The sequence below is a fragment of the Equus quagga genome, chromosome 3, assembly GCF_021613505.1.
Source record: "Equus quagga isolate Etosha38 chromosome 3, UCLA_HA_Equagga_1.0, whole genome shotgun sequence".
NCBI classification, from domain to species: domain Eukaryota; kingdom Metazoa; phylum Chordata; class Mammalia; order Perissodactyla; family Equidae; genus Equus; species Equus quagga.
Window position 1 is genome coordinate 101429493 of NC_060269.1, and position 12042 is coordinate 101441534.

A 12042-nucleotide genomic window follows, 5' to 3' on the forward strand; every position below is an offset into this window, starting at 1 on the left:
CACTGTCTCCAGCTTAAATTTCTCAGTATCCTTTGGCAATCCTCAAGTTTCCTTGCCTTGAAGATTCCTTATGAGGATCAAACAAAATAATGAAAACTGTCAAGGCCAGTTCTGGTTGGTCATTTATATTACTTTCCTTTATGACCTTCATGAGCCTTCCTTCATTTCTTTCTCTATTTTTTTCTCTCCTGAATGCTTTTTCTTTAGACCTATGAGTAGTACCAGCGATATTAATTAACAGCAGGAATTAACAGTTGATGCTACCAATGCTACTTTCTTACAAAGGTAATATGCAAAATATTGTCCTTTTCCACATCTTTCTGCCTTCCTCCCTTCATTCCTTTCATCCTTTCTTCCTTCTTTTGTGTAATAAGCTATTTATTCAATACCAACTCAGTACCTGCCACTTTTCTAGGTACTAGGAATACAACAGTTAGCAAAACAGACCAAAATATACTCTACCACCATGAAGCGTACATTCTAGTAAGAGGATGCAGACAATAAATGAAATGTATAGGATGTTAGACTGCGATATATGCTATATAGTAAAATAAGAAGAATAAATATTTCTGAGAGTAGGGTTACACTTTTAAATAAGGTGTCCAGGGAAGGTCTCAAATGAAAGAGTGACATTCAAACAAAGATCTGAGGGGAGTGAGGGTGAGAACGGATAGGATCGCTGGAGGAAAAGCATTCCAGGCATAGATAAGAACAGATTCAAAGATCAGTGGCAAGTCATAGATGCAGGAGTATCTTTCCTGTAACTTGACCTTAACCTTACCTCTCACAAGTAGAAATCGTGTAATTTTTTTCCTGGATTTTGGAATGTTCTTCATCTAATTTTCCATCACTTAAACTTATAAACTTCTTTATAGAATTGGTCTAGAGGGAAGATATTGAACATATCATACATATAAATAAAATATACACAGTGTATTTAAAATTTGTATATACTTTTGATGATATGGTAAGTAGAATTTTGAAAGTAAAATTCTGTATTTTTATATTCATTATAATGCAACGTAACCATATTTCCTTTTTCTCTGGATTCTAAATTTCATATGTCTCAAAAACATATTTTGCTTTAAATTTAGATGTTATTTATATGATTATTTCCCAAGACATTTTAAATGTGCTCTATGATAATTATCTCTGCCCATATATGTATCACATACCAACTATTGCAGGTATTGAATGAAATAATCTACATTCCTTAAATAAGGGAATTAGAAAAACTAAGATGGTGAAGGGTCTTGGAAAGCACACGAGGTTCTGGGTTCAAGTTTCAGTTGCTGACTGTGTGGTATCAGGAAAGTAACTTAAATTCTGCATCACAGCACTTCCTCCTCTTTAAAATGAGGTAATTATTTCACTGGACTCTTGAGTATGATCATATAACACCATATATGTGGATATGCTATGTCAACTATAAAGAATTATATTTACTTTGAATATTATTTACACCTAACTACACAAGAACGCCGCAATGACAAATCCCTAATTACACGACCATGGGGCTCTGCACACAGACAATGAACATCTGCAGAAAACAGATGGCCTCTGGGGTGTACTAAATCTGCGTTCTCAAAGGAAACCAAGACAAATTATATAATGTGTGGAAAAGCCTTTGTAAAACAGAATGTTCCTGACTTCTCATTTTCACAGCATAACAATCTAATTTCCAGATCTCACCTTTTGAAGAACTGAATATCTTGTTTACCTAAATCCTTTATGCTCCTCATGTTACTAAAGGTATTTGAACAACAAATAACTACAATGAATATTTTGTTCATCTATAGGAAGAACTGGTATAATCCAGTTTGTCTTTGTTTGCAATTACATTCTTAAAGTATTAAGGACACCTGGTAACTGTAAACTGACACTGAAATAGGTCAGGTACCTCATATTTGATAGCATTATCAAATACAGAAGAACACAAACGGTTTAGTAATATGTCAAGTTTCTGTGGAGTGTCTATTTCATGGCTGTTCTTCAGTTCTGTGGGAAAAATAGACTAGAACAATAACATGTTTAACTGTGGTAAAGAAAAGCCCCAAATATTTATGAGGGCGGAAATAGAAGTAAGTAACAAGGAAATATCTAACTGCACTGACTAAAAACCCTGTTTTATTTTTCAGTAAGGAGATCTTAAATCTTATGGATCAAGCAAATAAAAATGATCATTAATTCAATTTTAAATTTGCTTCTAAACACCTAATGGAACAGGCGTACCTGAGAATATGACAATCATTGCTATTCACATCCCGGAGAGAATCTATTAATAAATCTTGCCCAGGCCAAGTGTTCTGCTGAACACCTTGAAATTGCACGTAAACTGATCTGTCTCCTAACCTCTAAGAGATCTGATGTACAGGACGTAGGTAGTTCTCATGGGGGTAGGATTTGGCTCTAGTCTCTGCTGCAGCTTTGGGAAGGCTGAGGGCTTGAACGCTGTAGTAAAAATAGTTAAACAAGTAAGGCAACCTGCTGTCCCCATTTTGTCTGTGTCTTTTGGTTTCCTGATCTGTCTTCATCTTTCCCAGTGTGCTGCAGATCAAGACAGCAGAAAGCTCAGGACTAATTTATATAACACTTGGCCAGTGTAGCCTACTTTTACCTGTCAGTACCATGTTGGTTCCATGTTGGTCCCTCTTTCCCTGCTGCTAAATGTTAGATGGATTCCCTAGAAATAATGCTACCTTTCCCCACCCCTTGAAAAAAACAAACAAGCCTCAACATTTCACTTCTACCCCACTTGCCTGGAACTGAGCTAGATTAATCTTAACACTTTTTATATCTGATCTCTGACTCTCTTTCTGAGAGAGTTTTCGTTTGTCTGTTTTTCTGCATCCCACTCCCATTCTAATCCTCATTGCTCACCTCCCATCCTTTCCCTGGAAAGCCTGGATCTCTCTGTTAATCTTCCCTCATATAAGGCTTCTAATTCCTTCTCACGTGCGGCTTTCCTACGGTCAGTGTTGTGAGGTTTTTAAAATTCTGTGTAACCTTTCTTCTGAAGTCAAACATAGCCATAAAGGTTACAGCTCACTGAAGTTTCACAATGTAAACCCACCTATGCAACCAACACCCAAATCAAGAAAGAAAACATTGTTACACCTTTGACTCCTCCTCCTTTCTCATATCAATCCCTGCAAATTCCATCTAAGGGTAACCACTTTGTTGATTTCCAATGCCATAGATGAATTTTACCTGGTTTTAAATTTTGTATAAATGAGCCACACATTATGTACTCTTTTGTATTTTGCTCTTTTGCTTAACATTGTTTTTATATTCATCCAAGGTGTTGCATGTGGGTAGTCTGTTCATTCTCATAGCTATATAGATTCAATGGAATCTATATATGCCACATTTTATCTATCCATTTTGCTGTTGATAAACATGTAGACTATCTTGATTTTGGCTATTTATGATAAACACTGCTATGAACATTCTTGCGCATGTCTTTTGGAGAATTACATACACCATACTGTTGGGTATACATGTAAGATTGGAATTGCTAGGTCATAGGGTGTGCATATGTTCAGCTTTAGTAGATACTGCTAAAATCTAGTTTCTCAAGCACTCATGCCATTAATAATCTCACTAGTCATTTACTAAGATTCCAATTATCCTCCATTCTTACCAACACTTTTTTTTAATTGTAACCATGCTATTGATGTGTACTGTTATTCATTATTTTTCTTTTAAGGGCTGATTTTCATATGGTAAAAAAATACATAAAATATGCAATATGGTATGTTTTTTCAAATATATGCACCTTTGTAACTAATACATCAATCAATCTCTGGGATCGCTTTCTAACAAAGCTGCTCTCCAAGACCTTTTCAGACACTTAGAGTTGATAACTCCTTCCAATTAGTTTTCTTCTTCATTCTGATTCACTTTCATTTTTCTTTTATGGGGCTTTTAATGCATCCTCTAATTATTTTAACTGTAAAGTAATATGATTATATTGTCACTAGTGTTCAATTTGTGATCCATCAAGCATCTCTGCTCTAGTTCTCTACTTAGTGATTCTACAGCTAATGCCTTTGCTAATTGTACCATCTTCATCATTAACTTAATAAATAGCTGCTTTTACTAAACACCTACTTGGTACCAAGAGCTTTGATAAATCCATTGAAGAAATTATTCCTAATCCATACACACAAAGAAACAACCAAGAATGATCATTATCTTTTACACATGAGGCATCAAGACTCAGAAAGATTTAGTAACCTTGCTGAGCTCACAAAATATGTAACCAGATAAGATCCTAAGATCCTGGTTCCAAGGAATAAGCCACTCTATGACTACAGAATTTTAATTTTAGAAGTAATAAATAGGGAAGAAAAAGAGACAGGTCTGCTCAACTCCCTCCCATCCTTTGTTTGGTGATTTGGTATTTCCTATGAGCATTCTCTCATCCAACTTTCCTGAAGTCACTACCATGACATCCTTTTAACTTGACACAGTTCTTTTTGCAAGTTGAAAGGCTGACTATTTTGTTACAAACTCTCTGTGTTGTCATAGAGGAGTGTATGGTTCTAAGTTTGCAGAACTTTGCTCTCCCGTGTACAAGGCTGCATCCTCAGGGAAGAGCATGCCAGGCCCCAGTGTCCTCGGCCCTTCCTGCCTGTTCACATTGCCAGAGGAATTTAGAAAGACTCTCAATCTGCTCCTGAGGAGGAAAAGAACTATTACTGTCTTTACTACAGTTAAGTGCAAATATTTAACTTTAACATTTAGTATAATTAAGTGCAATTATTTAGTTTAAAATGACATTTTTATTGAGTCTCCATTTCAAGAATATATTATTTCTTTTAACTTTTAAAGAGCATCTTTGGTGTCTTCTGGAGTGTTTACCTGTGTTTCTCATTTCACCTTTTGCATATTTGTTGTTAAATTTTAGTCAAATGATTTAACTTGTTTTGTTGTTGTTGGCATTATAAATGGTTTTTCTCTTTAATTTCTCTTTTACAGATCATCATTTGTACGCATTAATCCTAATTATCACTTAATTTTAATTTTGTATCCTACGTTTGTTTTTATTTTCTTGTGATTTCCAGTAGTTTTCCAGATACACATTCATAAAACTGCTACTAGAAATAGATTATATCTCATTTTTTAATTCTTATGTCACTTCTCTTGCCTAATTTTATTTCTGATAAATTCAAAGACTTATTTGATACTAGTGAAGAGAGTCGCCTTTATTTTTAAATTCAGTTGAAATGATTCTAAATTTTACTCAATTAACTTGCTCATTTATGAGTCATGTTAAGAAAATATCAATTCATTCCTAATACACGTAGTGTTTTCTTTTGTAAATCAGAATTGTGTCAAATTTTGTCACTTTTTTTTTCTACCAGTAGTAAGAGTTATATAATTTTCTAGTTGGGTTAATAGATGAATTATATAAATGGATATCTCATTACTGAATTACTACTGGAATGATTTTACAATCATTTTTGTACATATTGCTAATATTTTACTGATTATATTTGCATTGATGGATGAAATATGGGATAGAAGTAGAAAAAAATTCACTTGTGTGCAATCTCTTTAATGTTTTGGAATCATATCATAGACATTTTATGAAAATAATCCTTAAGTTTTCCTTCTTTTCCCACACTTGTAAGACTTTAAAAGCTTTGTTATTGTCTGATATTTTAAGGTTTAGTATAATTTTCTTTTTTCTCTAGATTTATTGAGATAAAGTGGACATATAATATCGTGCAAGTTTAAGATGTACAAAGTAATGATTTGATATATGAATATATTGCAAAATGATTACCACAATAAGGTTAGTTAGCACATCCATCGTCTCATGTAGTTACAGTTATCTTGTGTATGCGGTGAGGACTTTTAAAAGCTACTCTTTTAGCAACTTTTAAATATAATGTAAAGTATTTTTAACTGGAGTCACCATGCTGAATATTAGATCCCCAAAACTTATTCATCTTATAAATGGAAACTTACACACTTTGACCAACATCTCCCTGTTTCCCCCACACCCAGCCCCTGGCAACCACCATTCTGCTCTTTGCTTCTATGAGTTTGGCTTTTTTTTTAGCTTCGACATGTAAGTGAGGTCATTCACTATTTGCCTTTCTCTGTTTCACTTATTTCACTTAGTGTAATGCCCTCAAGTTTCATCCATGTTGTTGCAAATGGCAGAATTACCTTCTTTTTCATGGCTGATTTATATTCCATTGTCTGTGTGTATACATATATGTGTATATAGACGCACACATATATATGCCACATCTTCTTTATGCACTCATCCATCAGTGGACACTTAGTTTGCTTCTGTGTCTTGGCTATGATGAATAATGATGCAATGAACATGGAAGTACAGATATCTCTTTGTGATAATGGTTTTATCCTTTGGATATATACTCAGGACTAAGATTGCTGGATCGTATGTTGGTTCTACTTTTAATTTTTTGAGAAAATACCATACTTTTTTACATAGTGACTGCACCAATTTACATTCCCACCAACAGTGTACAAGGGTTCCATTTTCTCCACATTCTTTCCAAAATTATCTCTTGTCTTTTTAATAACTATTTTAGCAGGTGTGAGGTGGTATCTCATTGTGGTTTAGATTTGCATTTCTTTGATGATTAGTGATTTTGAGCACCTTTTCATGTGCCTCTTGGTTGTTTGTATGTGTTTTTCAGAAAAATATCTATTCAGGTCCTCTATTTTTTAATTCAATTATTTGTTTTTGTGCTGTTGAGTTATATGAATTCTTTAGGTATTTTGAATATTAACTGCTTATCAGATATATAGTTTTCAAATATGCTCTCCCATTTGTACATTGCCTTTTCATTTTGTTGATTATTTCCTTTGCTTACAGTAGATTTTTAGTTTGATGTAGTCCCACTTATTTATTCTTGCTTTTGTTGTTTGTGCTTTAGGTGTCATATCCATAAAACCATTGCCATGACCAATATCAAGGAGATTTTTTGTCTATGTTTTCTTCTAGTTTTATGATTTCAGGTCGTATATTTGTCTTCGATGCATTTTGAGTTAATTTTTTTTATTGCAGTAACATTGGTTTATAACAGTATATAAATTTTTCAGCTGTGCATCATTATATTTCAATTTCTGTGTAGATTACATAATGTTCACTACCCAAAGACTAGTTACAATCTATCACTATACACATGTGCCTAATCACTCCTTTTGCCCTCCTCCTTCCACTTTCCCCTCTGGGAAACACCGATCCAATCTCTGTCTCTATGGGATTATTTGTTGTTTTTATCTTCTATTTATGAGTGAGATCGTATAGTAATTGACTTTCTCACTCTGACTTATTTTGCTTTGCATAATACCCTCAAGGTCCATCCTTGTTGTCCCAAATAGCAAGATTTTATCCTTTTTTATGGGTGAGTAGTATTCCATTGTTTATATATACCTCATCTTCTTTATCCATTTGTCCCTTGATGGGCACCTACGTTGCTTCCAAGTCTTGGCTATTGTGAATAATGCTGCAATGAACATATGGGTGTGTGTGTCTTTACACATTCGTGTTTTCATGTTCTTTAGATAAATACTGAACGGTGGAATAGCTAGATTATATGGTAGTTCTATTCTTAAATTTTTGAGGAACCTCCATACTGTTTCCCATAGTGGTCGCACTAGTTTGCACTCCTACCAGCAGTGTATGTGAGTTCCGTTTTCTCCCACATCCTCTCCAACACTTGTTATTTCCTGTTTTGATAATTGTACCCATTCTGAAAGGTGTGAGGTGACCTCTCATTATAGTTTTGATTTGCATTTTCCTGATAATTGTTGATGTTGCACATCTTTTCATGTGCCTATTGGCCATCTGTATATCTCCTTTAGAGAAACGTCTGTTCAGATCTTTTAACCATTTTTTAATTAGGTTGTTAGTTCTTTTATCATTGAGATGTATGAGCTCTTTATATATTTTGGGTGTTAACCTCTTACCAGATATATGGTTTGCAAATATCTTCTCCAAATTGTTAGGTTGTCTTTTCATTTTGTGATGATCTCCTTTGCTGTGCAGAAGCCTTCTAATTTGATGTAGTCCTGTTTGGGTTTTTTTTCTATTTTTTTCCTTGTCTAGTCAGACATCGTTCTTGAAAATATGCTGCTAAGACTGATGTTGAAGGGTGTACTGCCTATGTTTTCTTAAAGAAGTTTCATGGTTTTAGGTCTTACATTCAAGTCTTTAATCCATTTTGAGTTAATTTTTGTCTATGTTGTAAGACAATTGTTTACTTTCCTTCTTTTGCATGTGGCTGTCCAGTTTTCCCAACACCATTTATCGAAGAGACTTTCCTTTCTACAGTGTATGTTCTTGGCTCCCTAATAGAAAATTAGCTGTCCATAGATATGTAGGTTTACTTCTGGGCTCTCAATTCTGTTCCATTGATCTTTGTGCCTATTTTTGTGTCAGTACCATGCTGTTTTGATTTCTATTGCTTTGTAGTATATTTCAAAACCAGGGAGTGTGATACCTCCAGTTTTGTTCTTTTTTCTCGAGATTGCTTTTGCTCTTCCGGGTCTTTTGTTGATCCATATAAATTTTAGGATTCTTTGTTCTATTTCTGTGAAAAATGTCATTGGAAATTTGATAGTGATTGCATTCAATCTGTAGATTGCTTTAGGAAGTATGGGCATTTTAACTATGGTAATTCTTCCAATCCAAGAGCAGGGAACATCTTTCCATTTCTTTGTGTCTACTTCAATTTCTTTCAACATTTTATAGTTTTCAGTGTATAGGTCTTTCACCTCTTTGGTTAAATTCATTCTTAGATATTTTATTCTTTTTCTTGCAATTGTAAATGGGATCGTATTTTTGATTTCTTTTTCTGCTACTTCATTGTTAGGGTATAGAAATGCAACTGATGTTTGTATGTTGATTTTGTATCATGCAAATTTACTGTATTCATTTATTATTTCTAAAACTTTTTTGGTTTATTCTTTAGGGTTTTTTAATATATAAAATCATATCATCTGCAAATAGTGACAGTTTCACTTGCTTTTTTTTTCCAATTTGGATCCCTTTTATTTCTTTTTCTTGCATGATTGTTCCAGCTAGGGCTTCCAACACTTTGTTAAATAAGAGTGGTGACAGTGGGCATCCTTGTCTGGTTCTTGTTCTTAGAGGGATAGCTTTCAGTTTTCCTCCATTGAGAATATTAGCTGTGGGTTTATCATACAGGATCTTTATTATCTTGAGGTACTTTCCTTCTATACCTATTTTATTCAGAGTTTTTATTATAAATGAATGCTGTGTCTTGGCAAATGCTTTCTCTGCATCTACTGAGATGATCATGTGATTTTTATTCTTTATTTTGTTAATGTGGTGTAGCACATTGATTGATTTGTGGATGTTGAAACATCCCTGCGTGCCTAGAATAAATCCCACTTGATCATGGTGTATGAGCTTTTTAATACATTGTTGTATTCGATTTGCTACTATTTTGTTGAGGATTTTTGCATTGATGTTCATCAGTGATATTGGGCTATAGTTTTCTTTTTTTGTGTTGTCCTTGTCTGGTTTTGATATCAGGATAATGTTGGCTTCATAGAATGAACTAGGAAGGTTCCCTGCCTCTTCAGTTTTTTGGAAGAGTTTGAGAAGGATAAGTATTAAGTCTTCTTTGAATGTTTGGTAGAATTCACCACGGAAGCCATCTGGTCCTGGACTCTTACATTTTTGGAGATTTTTGATTACTGTTTCAATCTCCTTCCTGTTGATTGATCTATTTAAATTCTCCATTTCTTCTTTATTCTGTTTTGAAAGTTTGTATGATTCTAAGAATTTATCAGTTTCTTCTAGATCATACAATTTCTTGTTGTAACGCTTTTTGTAGTATTCTCTTATCATCTTTTGTATTTCTGAGTTGTCCATTGTAATTTCTCCTCTTTCATTTCTGATATTACTTATTTGAGCCTTCTCTCTTTTTTTCTTGATGAGTCTCGCTAAAGGTTTGTCAATTTTGTTTATCTTTTCAAAGAACCAGCTCTTCATTTCATTGATTTTTTTCTATTGCTTTTTAGCCTCTATTTTACTTATTTCTGCTTTAATTTTTTATTATTTCCTTCCTTCTACTGATTTTGGGCTGCATTTGTTCTTCTTTTTCCAGTTCCTTTAGGTGGTCTCTTAGCTTGTTCATTTGAGATTTTTCTCGTTTGTTGAGGTAGGCCTGTATTGCTATAAACTTCCCTCTTAGAGCTGTTTTTGCTGTATCCTATAAATTTTGATGTTTTATTTTCATTTTAATTTTTCTCCAGGTATTTTTTATTTCTCCTTTGATTTCTTCATTGACCCAATCATTGTTTGGTAGCATGTTGTTTAATTTCCCCATATTTTTGACTTTTCTGATTTTCTTCCTAGAGTTGATTTCTCATTTCATACTGTTGTGCTCAGAAAAGATGGTTGGTATTACTTCAATCTTCTTAAAGTTATTCAAAATGATCTGAGACTTGTTTTGTGGCCTAATATGTGATCTATCCTGGAAAATGTTCCATGTGCATTCAAAAAGAATATGTATTCTTCAGTTTTTGGATGGAATATTCTGTGTATATCTACTAAGTCCGTTTGGTCTAATGTGTGATTTAACACCAACATTTTCTTATTGATTTTCTGTTTAGATGACCTATCCACTGGTGTAAGTGGAGTGTTAAAGTCCTCTACTATTATTGTGTTTGCATATATTTCTCCTCTTTTGTCTGTTAATAGTTACTTTATATATTTAGGTGCTCCTATGTTGGTTGCAGAGATATTTACAAGTGTTATAGCCTCTTGTTGGATTGTTCTTGTTATCATCATGTAGTGTCCTTCTTTGTCTCTTGTTACAGGTTTTGTTTTAAAGTCTATTTTTTTCTGATATAAGTATCACTACCCCAGCTTTATTTTCCTTGACATTTGGATGGAGTATCTTTTTCCTTTTAGCACTTTAAATATATCATGCCACTCTCTTCTTGCCTGTAGGGTTTTGGCTGAGAAGTCAACTGATAGCCTTATGGAGTTTCCTTTGTATGTCCCTTGTTGCCTTTATCTTGCAGCTTTTAGGATTCTCTCTTTATCTTTAATTCTTGACATTTAAATTATAATGTATCTTGGTGTGGGCCTCTTTGGGTTTATCTTGTTTGGTGATCTTTGTGCTTCCTGTACCTGGATGTCTGTTTCCTCCCTTAGGTTAGGGAAGTTTTCAGCTATTCCAAGTTTTGGAAATCATGCATAAAGTTGCTAGAGACATCCTATGCAGGTTTTTGTGTGGACATAAGTTTTAAACTCCCTTGTGGAAATACCAAGGAGCAGAATTGCTGGATCATATAGTAAGAGTATGTTTTTGTAAGATACTGCTGAAGTGTCTTCCAAAGTGTCTGTACCATTTTGCATTCCCCCCAACAATGAATGAGAGCACCAGTTCCTCCATATCCTCACCAGGATTTGGTGGTATCAGTGTTCCAGATTTAGGCCATTCTAATATGTGTGTAGTAGTGTCTCATTGATGTATTAATTTGCATTTCCCTGGTGACAAATTATGTAGAGCATCTTTTAATATGCTTACTTGCCATCTGTGTATCTTCTTTGGTAAGGCATCTGTTAACGTCTTTGATCTATATTTTAAGTTGATTATATATTTTCTTACTGTTGAGTTTTAAGAGTCCTTTTTATATTTTGGATAATGGTCATTTATCAATTATGTCTTTTGCAAATATTTTCTCTCAGTCTGTGGCTTGTCTTATCATTATCTTGATATTGTCTTTCATAGAGCCAAAGTTTTTAATTTTAATGAAGTCCAGCTTAAAAATTATTTCTTTCATAGATTGTGTCTGAGAGAGAAGACATAGCATAATTTTACGAAGTTGGAAAGAACTGAGTTTGTCAGGTTAATGAAGCACATGCATTTAATGTGTAGTAAAATTTTTTCTAAAATTTCTGGAAAAAATTCCTTTTTAATCTATAAACAGGATCATTCTAATGGTGCACCATTAAATTACCATATGAATCAAAATATGTTTTCACACTTCTGTTTGGAATATTACCTTTAT

The 12042-nt window shown here is 33.8% G+C and overlaps 1 protein-coding gene and 1 long non-coding RNA gene across 4 annotated transcripts in view; one reads left to right on the forward strand and one right to left on the reverse strand.

Moving 5' to 3' along the window:
* LOC124237298 (UDP-glucuronosyltransferase 2A2) overlaps positions 1-12042 on the forward strand; it is a 60446-nt gene that overhangs the window by 18599 nt on the left and 29805 nt on the right. The gene's annotated exons all lie outside the window — the stretch shown is intronic.
* The window catches only part of LOC124237299 (uncharacterized), a 48896-nt gene that overhangs the window by 353 nt on the left and 36501 nt on the right, over positions 1-12042 (reverse strand). Inside the window, exon 3 of the long non-coding RNA XR_006887973.1 lies at positions 782-882. This is a non-coding gene — a long non-coding RNA (uncharacterized LOC124237299). The remainder of the gene's footprint in view (positions 1-781; positions 883-12042) is intronic.